This window comes from Belonocnema kinseyi, chromosome 4, assembly GCF_010883055.1.
Source record: "Belonocnema kinseyi isolate 2016_QV_RU_SX_M_011 chromosome 4, B_treatae_v1, whole genome shotgun sequence".
Lineage (NCBI taxonomy): Eukaryota > Metazoa > Arthropoda > Insecta > Hymenoptera > Cynipidae > Belonocnema > Belonocnema kinseyi.
In genome coordinates, this window is record NC_046660.1 from 27094212 (window position 1) to 27106944 (window position 12733).

Here is a 12733-nt window from a genome sequence, read left to right on the forward strand (position 1 = left end):
CCGCTCGTGTGAGTTTCAAAGGCGCGCCCACCGGAAGGTTAATGTTTCTATAAGTGTCATCAGTTAATAACAAGACATACATAACCTTTAAATAACTTGAAATCATCGCAGTGTTTCTACAAGTGTCATCAGTTGATAACAGGACTTACATAAGCTCAAATAACTGAAAATCTACGCAGTGTTTCTATAAGTGTTTGTTGATTCCATTTAAAGCTAAAAATGGATTTCGAAAAATGTAAAAAAGTTCTACAAAATCATGAAAATGGGATATCAATTTATACTCGTGAAGCAACCCCCAGCAGCTGATGAAATTAGATCGTAGACGAGGGCTAGAACTAAAAACATCAGGATATTACACCAAATATTGAGGGAGAACATTCTGCTATCCGTGGGCCAGAAACATGCGATTATGACGTTAATTGGTGATCTGAAGACAGCAGGCAGAAAATTCAAGAAGTTGCTCAAGACAGGAACTGGTATGAATAAAGCTTCGAAGAAACTGAGCGAGAGGGTGAGTTGGGATGATGTAGCAAGTGCGTTTCGAACACGAATAAGAATGGGACTTATAACCAATTTATTTCATAAAGATTTAAATACATTTTTGGATGATTGTAAACGCGTGTTTATTCCACGAATTCGGAATGCAATTAATAGTATAGGTAATATCAAAGCTTGCGTTAAGTTCACAGGTATTTTCTAGGCATTAGTGGGAGGGGAGAAAAAAATCGATGAAAAACGTGTTTGCACTGAAAATAATCCTATTCTAACGTCTACGAATATTGGTGAATGGTTTGAGGATAAAATTCGTCAACAAGTTGAAGTTAAAATTGAAGATTTAAAAACATCAGATTCAGGGTGCAGATTAATAGAAATTATCAGGTTAACAGTTAACATAAGTAGATACACCCCTTTTCAATTTGGAGCTTCAACTTTCATGATAGTAGAATTAAGATTAATTTTCGATATCGTTTGAGGGTCTCAATTCTCAAATTCAATGATACTTATTTAACCATAAAAAATGTATATAGATTAAGCTGCTTTAATTCACATTTATTGTTAGGTGTTTACTAAGAAGGAATAAAATGACTGCGATTGCGTGAATAAAATGAGACCTGATATCGGCTTTTGCGAAATGCCGGTCTTCGATGTAAAGCGGAAAGACCTGTGCGAGACGTGGCGAATCTAATGTTTAAAACAGCGTTGAAATTAAAAACCACGTTCGCCCACCAACGCTGATTCGTAGAATAAGCTGTTTATCGAGTTGGAAAAAATAAGTTTAGTTCGCGACTTATCATTTATTACTTAGGTAAATTTATACTCGAAAATTTTATTTCTGCGTTACGTTTTTAGGAATGTTTTAAGCCAAGCGTTGGTTAATCATAAATAGTTTAAGAAATATTGCTATTGTAAAAGATGCTATAACAAATTTGAAAACGTATTATTTAACTTTAATTTGGAAAATGAATTAGAATTTTAAATGCTTTGATTTGTCGTCATGCTGGGTCTCCGGGTGTTACCGGTGTTACCACGTTGCATTGGCTTTTATAGAGCCTTCAGCTCCTATAATTAAAGATCGACGAGTTAAGTTTTAAGGGTCTAAAACAGTTCAAACAGGGGGTTGTAACGGATGACGCTATCATCCTCCCCACTTTATCTGCTAGCTATAAAAGAGAGCTCCCATCCATGCTCTCCAGTCATAATTCTGTAAAGTCTTGCTGAAATAAAGATGGTCGTACCGAGCGATTCGGTGCAACTCATTTTTAAAATCCATTTACGTTTGTTTCGGCATAACAAGGAGGCGAGACGGAAAATAAATACGCTCCTGAATGACTGTCGAATGTCTGAGCGAAAGAGTTAGCCGCGACGTTGGGAACGGCCTGATAACTGGAGAACGACGGGATCAACAGTCGACGCCAAGAAACAGACGCGGAGATACGTTTGGCTCGCGACTCTTTGAAACGACCGAGTTTCCACCGAGGTCCGATCACCACTCTATGGTATCAAGCCAAAGATGTAGTAAGACAGGTAAGGGAGACTAAGCAATTAGGGCTCAAAAATTAAATCATTAAACAATATAAACTTTTATTCGGCGTCCCTTACATTTCGTATCCATCCCGTTTTTATAATTTGAGATGACATTGGAGGGCTACCCGCTCATCCTTAAGCAAACCATTCTTATGGGGACATAGGGATGCAGTATCAAACACTCAATCTATCTGAATAAAAAACCGGCGAATAGAGTTGACTAAAGCAAAAAAGAGAATATCCTTGGTTTGTCAACAGATACAAGACCTGATCCGTATGTTCAACCCGTTCATGCGGGAACTCCTTCAGTAAGGTAGCAAAACGTTGTGATAAGTTGGTGTACCATGGCTGCTTGCCAGTTTGATACAGAAAACCATGAACTTAGTAATTAGTAAAAATCCCGGGATAGATTCATGCACTTTTCTGATTCAAAACAGAAGGCCAAATAAAACATAGATTTTATAAAATTTTAAAAGTGAAACAAATGGACATTTGTAAGTTCAAGCCTTGGTTCACAATAAAGCTAAAAGAGTTTCAAAGAGAGACTAATTTCTAGGCAAATATTGCACTTGAATTTGATTAGAATGAAGTCTCTTTCGTTGGGTCATTGGTAGAAGAAAAAGAGGAGCGTCAGTCTTCCTAAAAAGGGGGAAAACTCTTAGATTGATTTGCGTGTAAGCATACAAGTAAAACGCTGGTCGATAATAATTCGCAACACTGAGTACGTTAGAATTCTTTATAACGCAAATCTGATTTTCGCTTCTGTCGACCCATTATTAACAAGTTGCTTAATTAAAACAATCAATTATTTTCAGATAAGGGTTACCATCGATCCTGAACTCAGGGAGAATTATATAATTAAAGAGTTTTTGATGAAATATTATTTCAAACTTAAGGGACTAAAAATTGAGAAAAGCGAAGTTTAATTTAACATATATTGGGAACCTGAATTGGTTGATAGAGTACCTTCTGGTATTCATTTATGTAGTAAATTAATTTGTTTTAGATTTATCATCCTAGCAGGACTGTCGAGACAAACATATTAAAATTAATCAAAATTAAAAAGGGTAAAGGGATAATTATCTCAGAGTTCAGGTATCAAGGTTAAGTATGAGCTTTGATTGTTGAGCGTTCGCATATGAAAACATTGAACGATTTGGGTTTCGCTTTACCCACCTAACGCCGTTTGATACATTAATGTGAGCATTTCATACGTGGAGCTGTTCCGTTTTCGCCTTTTTAGCATCCTGGATGCTCGTTGTTTACACGAAGCGCGTTAGTATTTTGGATTGTAAAAGTTCTATCTTATCAACGCGCTGTGATTCAGATTAAGTTACGTACGCGACACAATAGTGGAACAGTGTGTGCTCGATGTTTTAGGACAGCTGATGTTTAACTGATGAATCTGGGGAGTTCTACATAAAGAAATGCTCAATGTCACTACTTACTTAATCGATGTAATTTGGTATTGCTATGGCGTCGGTTCCATAGTCAAACCGATAAATTTAAAAATGAAATGAAGAGATCCAGTTTTTCATTTTTTTCGGTGTGTCAATACTATTTAAGTTTCAGTTTCAGTTGCTTTCTATAAACATAAAAAAATGTAATTTTTAAAGTCAACGTTATAAATATAAAAAGAGAATTCTTTAGGAAAATGAAAATTTTTAGTATGAATAGCCTAGATTTCCGTATAATCACACAGGAATACGTCACCAAATTTTTAGGTCATAATTTTAAATATTTCTTTTATTATAGAACATACACCGTTACGACTCTATACTTAGCGTTCGAGAGCTGAGGGAGGTAGAGTTAAGCAGCTGACTTTTACTCCGGTGTTGATGTTCGTAACTCGGGCTCGGTTATAATCTTTTTTTTTTAAAACCTTTTTTTTAGTAAGCCTGTTTACTTATCATTGACTTCACCCAGTTCTCGACGCTCCACGTCCTCACCCTTCTTTTTAATTTGCGAGATCCCTCACAGTATCAGGCGATCGCTCTTGGAAAAAACGTCGCTTCAAATCTTCATATGGTGTTACAATGCTCATTGACGGTTTTCTGGTAGTAAAAAGTCAGTGTATTGGCCACGGAGGAAGAGGCAAACTCACTCAAGCTCTTATCAACAAATTATCATTATACTACGGGCTGTCTATTCGTAGAAATGTTAACTGCATCGAGGATATGAAAAACGCTGCAGTGGCCACCTGCTATCATTTGTGCTCCACGGATGACGAGCCAAGACATGAGGACTGTGCGCCTGGTCCCGACAACTGGTGCAATTGTCAAAAATCTGAAGCTTCTGGGGAAAGTTTTAAACACCACTGCATCCAGATATCCAAAAGTATGTAGAGCCAATATTTTTAGATTTATCGCGAGATGAATTGCTAGAAAGATGTTTGGGTGGTCACACGCAAAACGCAAATGAGAGTTTGAACTCTACCGTTTGGCGTCTCGCTCCAAAACACCCACATTCGGGGTCAAAACTCATTGAAATGGTCTCATACATTGCTGCTGGATTATTCAATGAAGGATACTCATCGATTCTACAAATAATGAACTGCTGAGATATAATAGTTGGCCGACAATCTAAATCATACGTCGAAAAAATGGATAAACAGAGAGTGACTCGAGAAAATCGGGGCAGCTCATTAGCCACTGAAGAAGCTCGTCAAGCAGCTCAACAGGAACTAATTGAACAAAATGAGCTCTACGAGGCTACAGACGGACAATTATATGGCGTTGGAATTGCTGATTGATCGGTAAGCATTAGTCACTGAAGAAGCTCGTCAAGCACCTCAACAGCAACTAATTGAACAAAATGGTAAGTCTATAATCATTGAATTTTCATGCATTCAAACTGAAATCTGGCACACATCTTTCTAATGATATTACTTTCTATGTGAATACAAGACCAACAAAGTGGGCTGTTTTTATTTTGGACGTATAAATGGCCGCTACCACTAGTAATTCTAATTATGATATAAGCTTGTTAGTCGAAATTTAACGGGTATTATTCTGTAGCTATCAAAGACTTAGCCTCGTGTAAGAATTTCGTCTCCCGTATTTCAAGTTTAGGTAAAATATTATGGTTATCTAGCCTGGGCCCAGAAACTCCACCCACGTCCCTTTGAGTAATTGTTGCATAATCTGGTTGTCGCATGCGCGCCTGACACCCCACAAACCTTTTTTTTGGCATTCGTTTTCGTTGAGACTTTTAGCGATTTCAGATGTGGGACGTAAGGAGGGAAAAATAAGTAAACGGTAAGTTTATCGTTACAAATTGACGCAACAACTTGGGGCTTTCGGAAATAAAAATAAACATCTGAGTTAAAGGTCAAAACAGCTGTGACTAAAAAGAGCAAAAACCGATTTCTCCATAGAATTTTATTTTTATACTATTTTACAGCAAAATTGATTTTACTGATGTGTTGATTCTTAATTATCGCATTGATTTGTTGATGAAATTACATTATAATATGTAATTAATATTCTCTCTGATTTTGATGCCTTAACCTAAATAATGGCACTGATTGATTATTCAATAACATTATGATATGCATTATTTAATTAACGAAAATTATTACCTAAATTCTTGGGATTTTGATTTTCTTTTCTATCGCCTATCGTTGTCTTTAGTACCGTATTTTTTGTATCGTTCTGGTCAAATACGGTTCATAATATCCGAAAGTTTTTGGAAATTAGGATTTCGGGATTGCTTTCAGGAAGGCTGGCGCCCTGAGATACGTGTGTTTTTTATATTACTCTTGTGCGTAACTTATATAACTTTATTTAATTTAAAATAAAATGGCTGCGTGATAATAATTTGTTTAATTGTGACTTATGAGAATCAAATTACTGACTTTCACTTTTATCATCACAAAATTTAGAAAAACTGCTCATCCCATCGAGCATTTAGTAATAGCTTCGCTCGGACGAGAGTAGATGAAATATGTCCTCACAAAATATTAAACTCGACCAAAGATAATGTTTGAGTTCAGTTTGCAGATTCATTCTCTGTCCAAGAACACTGTTTCTTTTTAATAGAACCATAATAATAATGATGAAGAGAATATCTTCAATGAAGAAACAGATGCTATTTTGCGGGATTATCGACAGCAAATTATCCAATTAGAGATGGAGAGTAGGTCCTTGAAGAAATCAAATACACGCATGTAGGATAAAGTTGTTGATTGTTTCGAAAAAGTTCACTGTGAGTTTGTGGATGAAGTACTGCATTATATAGAATACTTTATTTTTCGATAAGGGGCTGTTCATCAATTACGTAACGCTTTCACAGATAGACAGGGCACAAAGAGTTTGTTACGGTAGTGTTACAAAGAGATAGGGAGGATTTTTTTTATTTGTTACGTAGCGTTGCATAGATGACGTCAATTTTTACAATAATCCATCGAAATGATATTTCACCGACTGACTCACTTGACTCGAAGCCTTAATTGACACTAACGTCCGGTAGAGTTTCATTCGCTATCTCTGTTGATATTTAGTTTCACTGGCTGAGGTCACTCACTCAAAATGCATATCAAATTCCTCAAGATAAAAAATTCTAACCAATTGCAGAGAGTCTGTCTTGTTGGCTCTTGTTCTCTGCTGTTTAGTCTTGATCGATACTCGATCGAAAGAGGTTCGTGGAGGAGTAAGCTCCTCAAATTCAAGTTTAATAAAAATGAAATCAAAAATAGTAGATTTATTTAATGCGGGACTAAAACTATACAAAGTGCTTTACGAATCTCGACCAATAAGTGTGATAGAATCTAAATTTCAATCTGACTGGAAAAATGAAGTGAAAATAATAAAAGACAAGGAAAAAAGATCAAAGCGGCTGAGATTTTTTTTAAAGAAATCAAAAACAAATTGAAGCAGAAGAAAGCGAGAAACATGCTTAGGCTATGCAAGGTAATTAAATTCGAAATTTGTGTTTATCAAATTGATTATTTTTTGAATTACTTGTTGAACAGTAAATTCCGATCTGCATTGTAAACGAAATTATTATTTTAACAATTCTAATTAAGTTTTCTATTTACTGTTTTCATTCTATACTTCTTTGCATGATGCTTTTTGCTTTTTATTTAGAAACCAACATCGACAGTAACAGCTTCTGTCAAGGCAACAGTTGAACATAATAATGGAGGTCACACTGAAAGTAATAATTCAATAAACAATGCTCTCCAAGATCATGCAGGTAAAAATAGAATCAATTGTATTTGATCAACTCATTTGTTTTCAATCGATAATTACCGAAAAAACGTATAGTGAATTAATAAAACTAATTTAAATATTATCATTTCTCATAAAATATCTTAAAAAGTTATTGCTCAAACTGTAATTGTAGATCCTAAAAGTACATCTTCTCAAGACGAAATTACTTCGACAAAAAGTATTTTAGAGCGAACTTATAAGACACCTGCACAAGATTCATTAAATAAAGAAATTTTACAAACCAGAACTGAATTGCAAAAAGCTGTTATCGCAAAAAATAGTGGATTAGATAACGGTGAACCAACAAGAATAATTAATAAACTAAAAGAAAAACTCAAAGAAAAAGAGCAGAAGTTGAAAACTCTACAAAGGAATGCCACCCGTCAAAAAACATTTAGGGATAAAAGAACAAATAATATAAAAAAAATATATTGATGAAAATCCAGAAACAGCTATTAAGGAATTTAATGCATCCGGTGGACCTGGACGAGTTAGTGTATCAAAAAATCAGCCAAAATTACTCAAAGCTATTGTAAACTTAGTCAGTCATGGTGCATCCACAGACGCAAGAAGGCGTAGTGAAACTTTGAATTGCTGCAAAACACTTGACGAGCTTTATAACGAATTGATAAATATAGGATATGAGATTTCACGGAGTGGGCTTTATTATCGCCTACTTCCAAAAAACTCAAAGTCACGTGAAGGAAAAAAACATATCGAAGTAGTTTCCGTACGCCTTGCTAAAGCGCAAACAAGCTTGCATAAACAGCATCCAGATCAATTTTTTTGCACTGCCAGTATTAGACAAGCTGAGGTGTTAGCTTCCATTCTCGGTCCGGAGCAAGCTATTCTTTTATCCCAAGACGATAAAGCAAGAGTGCCTTTAGGAATAACTGCAGCAAACAAGCAAGCACCTATACTAATGCACTTCGAGTACCAGGTAAAATACCATTTTATATTGTAACAATTGCATTGGATTTTATTAATTGAATGAAAAAAATATGTGTAGGCTTGCTATTGTTTAATTTTTAAATTAAGATTAATTCAATTTTATTAATTGAATGTTATTATGTATATTGTTTAAATGGTAATATGAGCGCGTTATTAAATTATGAAAATATTTATTATTTTATTCATAAATTCTAATATTTTTACAGGTGAGACTCCCAGATCACGATTGGGTAGTTGCAGAAAAGCACAAGCTTATTCCATCAGTTTATGCTCTTTTGCTGATTTCACCTAATTGTATGGGTTCTTCGAAAGCTGTGACGTATTCAGATCCAACTCATATTGTTATCAGAAGTGGCAAACATTCCAAATCTACAGCAACCACTCACGCTCATGATTTTGAAAAATTATTGGAAATAGAATCGTTCAAGAAAATTATGCTGAATGAAGCTGGATTGGTCAAACCAGTTATTTTTATATCTGTTGATGGAGGGCCAGATGAGAACCCGCGGTATCCCAAAGTAATTCAGCATGGAATACATCATTTTTCGAAATACGATTTGGATGCTCTATTTATCTTTACGAATGCACCTGGGAGAAGCGCTTTTAATCATGTAGAACGAAGAATGGCACCTCTCAGCAAAGCACTTTCTGGCGTCATGTTGCCACATGACGCCTTTGATTCTCATTTAGATTCTAGAGGTAAAACTATTGATGATGATTTGGAAAAAAGAAATTTTGCCTACGCAGCTAATGTTGCGGCTGAACTTTAAAGCAAAAATCCTATAAATGGTCCCAAAGTAAAAGCTGAATATGCTGAGCCTGGAGAAGAAATGCATGTTCCTGATTTTTCATCACATGTATGGTATTCGCAACATGTCAGAGAGAGCCAATACTTTCTCCAGGTAAAAATTCATTTGCAAATTTAAATTTCCATGGAAACCAGATATTAAAATTTATATGGTATAACATACAGCCAAACTTTATTCAAGCTTATTAAATTAGAAATTCATTTATATAACATATTTTTAAAAATCTAGTAAAAAAATATATTGATTTGATTTTTTAGATTGTAAAATGCTTAGATGAAAGCTGTTGCAAACCTGCTAGAAGTGGACTGAGGCAAACTTTGAAAGATGGATTTCTCCCTGCACCATATGTACTCAAACAAATGCCGACAAAAGTTGATGCCCTGCAGCCAAATTATGATGGGCGCGATCATTAGGCCGATTTGTTATTGCAGCGTTGTCTTGATGTCAAACCCGAACATCCTGGATTTATCAGCATGCCCTACGATTACTTCTGTCCTACTGTTAAAAAAGATTTGCAGACAAGAACGTGCAAAGATTGTGGCTTGTATTTTGCTTCAAAAAAAGGAGTGTTTCGGTACGGAGTGTCAACCCTGGGGTTCAGGGTTTCCAAGAATACCAGTTTATTATGACAGTTTCCTTATCCTAACAAACGATAAAGGAAACCTAATGGAAACGGTGGTTCATTTGGGGGTTAACTTAAATACTTCAAATAAGAGAAACCCAAAAGAGAATCAATAGAACACACTTCTTTACCACTGAAAATTTACATCGCCGAATTCTGCGAAAAATTCAGGCGCGCAAATGAGTAGATATGCGCAACCCGTATCCTTACGACCCGCGGCAAGGTCACGCGACGTATCTCCCAAACAAAGGATTAGAGAACGAAAATAAACACATTTTCGAACTCTCCAGCAATAACACAACTAATTGAGACTCTGATTAAATTATCCCAAACAAAATCCGAATTTTAAATTTAGAAACCAATCAGAATTCCATACAGAGTATCTCATAAATAGAAATTAAAACTAAATGAAAGTCAGGACGGGTACAGTGAAAAATAAAGTATTTAACCCTACTAGGATACAAATCGACCAAACGAACTTGGATTTGGAGGACGCCGCTGCACTTCCAATCCAAAACAATAATCCAAATAATACACTGACAAGACCAACGATAAGAAATAATGTCTCGACCACACCTCAAAACACGGGTACCATATCCAAAACTATAAATAGATCAATGGGTCGTGGTAGAGGTTTCGCTACGAAAAATTTAGAAACCCCAAAGAGTGATGACTTAGACAAAAATAGACAGTTCAAATCGAAAATTACAGAACTACCCCAAACTCGAAATAAACAACCCCCACACAGTAGCCTTACTCAAAACCCTAACAAAAACTTTGAACCCATAGATAACACATTCTATTGGGATAACGAAAATCTCCCTGTAATAGGCACTTTGAATCCAACAAACAATACGAGACAATTAAATAATGAAACCTACGAACATGACTCATTTTTACAAAACAATACACAGTTCATATTAGAAACAGATGAACTTTTAGAAAGTGTAAAATTTAACGAATTTATGAATCAATAAAAAGAAAGATTCTTTAATGAAAGGAAAAAAAGAATAAATAATTTCAAACTTAGACTAGATCCACCAACTAATAGCTCTTTTGAGTGTAAACAGAAAACCATAGCACCAAACAGCAGGAAAAATGAAAGCGAATCGCTTAACAGACAATCTGTCCATTTCGATTTAATGGAAAATCGAAACGAACCTCGTCAATTTTCACATAGTAATATCGGAAATCATATCAGAATAAGAGATAGTAATCTAAAACTTCCAAACTCGGAAGGCAGTGAACCATTAGAGGACAGAACCTGTTTAAACCAAAACAAAACACGCAGACTCATAACAGCAAACGACAGATCAAACAGACGTTCGCGAATACACACTAACAATGCAGGCTCAGACTACGAGTACGATAATTATGAAAATAATCAAACAATTCCAGCTACTTATTTTCCTTTCGGCATGATTCAAACGCCGTTTTAAATCGTGAGCAATTGGCCAATTAAATTCCGCAATAATAAAGACGAGGAAATAAGGAAATAAGGCAAAAGATTAAATTTTGCAACCAAAAACGGAACCAAGACATAACTCTTATCTGACTGAAATAAGAAAGTTATTCACAAAATTGTACCATAGAAAAGACCGCGAGTGGGAATTGCGTAGAGCTTACAAAAACTCTAGAATAGAATACAAAATGTACATTAAAAGGAACGATTTTGATACTTTTGAACAATTAGAAGATTTAGGCAAAGAATGGAAAACTGAACTAGCCAAGTCGAAAGTTAGAGGGCAAGTTTTACAAATAACAGAACCAAAAATTGAGGATAAAAACGAACAAAGGCGTAATAATAGTAACGGGGATAAAAATAATTCGGATAATAATATTAAAGATTCCAGGGAAAATAAAAAGAGTGAAAAGGATAACTAAAACGGAAACCAAAATAATCAGGGTAAAAAACCATATAGAAATCGATTTCCATTTTCACCATTCGGATTTCCATTCCTTCCTTTCTCAAACCAATACCAACAGAATTACAGACCTAATTTTAGCTCTTGATTCCAACCTGGTTTCCAATCTCATTTTCAACCTAGAATTCAACCAAACTTCCAACCCAGATTCACAAACAATAGACCAAGATACACATTCAATCCTTACAACCAAATGCTACCATCGTTTAACCAAATGACAATAGGCTCAGCTGAAGGTCAAAACAGCCCAATGATCGAATTCCCAACAGAAAAAGCGGAAAATAATTAAGAAATTTATAATAAACTTATCCTTATTATTACAGAACAAAATAGTGATATAGGTGTTTTCAGTTTGCATGGAAGTTGTTCTCTTGGAATGTTACTCTAACCTGATTTGTTATATGCTTTGAGTGAATTTAACTGATCTTGAATAACGCCGTTCCATATATGGCACGTTGAGCACTACGTCTACAATCGGCGAAAATTATCAGCACGCCTGTTTTTGATCTGTTGCTGAAGTGCCTCAATGTGTATAGTATGAGCATGAGATTTTTTTCAATATAATAACACGAAAGGTGATAAAATTTTGTTGCACAGTATTTCTCTAAATTATACAGGTATTTGTAAACAATTTTCCCTAGATTCTGCGCAGGGTCAAATTTGGTGCCGAAAAGTCGCGAAACTTCATGAGTGTCTAAATACTTACAAAAATTATTATTAAATCATTATTCATCATATTTTAATATATTTCAGTAATATTTATGAAAAATTTATTGTTTTTATTTTTCGATATCATGTGTTGAGTACAATCAATATTTGAAACTTCGCGACTTTTTTTGGTCCAAGTTTGACCCTAGGTTAGAATCTAGGGAAAAAATTCTGAAAATATCTATATTATTTATAATATAAAAATTGAGGCAATTTGGCAACAGATCCAAAAACAGGCGTGCTTATAATTTCTGCTAGTGGTGTAGTTTTTTTACACTTTTTCGTTCTGTCACTTTTTCCATTGAACTGAGGCGCATCCTTCAACCTGGGATAAATATTCAAATGGCGATCGAGCTGCTTTTGGCCGACGATGTGTGTGGGAATTGTCGCTGTCGTAGAGTACAGCAGAATGTGTACCACCTGGAATTTTGAGGCGATAAGCGAAATTTGTACAATCTATCAGTACTATCGCGTTGTCTT

General features: G+C 35.2%; 1 long non-coding RNA gene across 1 annotated transcript in view; it reads right to left on the reverse strand.

Moving 5' to 3' along the window:
- Positions 1-3454: 3454 nt before the first annotated feature.
- Positions 3455-12733, reverse strand: part of LOC117172095 — a 49521-nt gene continuing 40242 nt past the window's right edge. The window contains exon 5 of the long non-coding RNA XR_004466962.1: positions 3455-3610. This is a non-coding gene — a long non-coding RNA (uncharacterized LOC117172095). The remainder of the gene's footprint in view (positions 3611-12733) is intronic.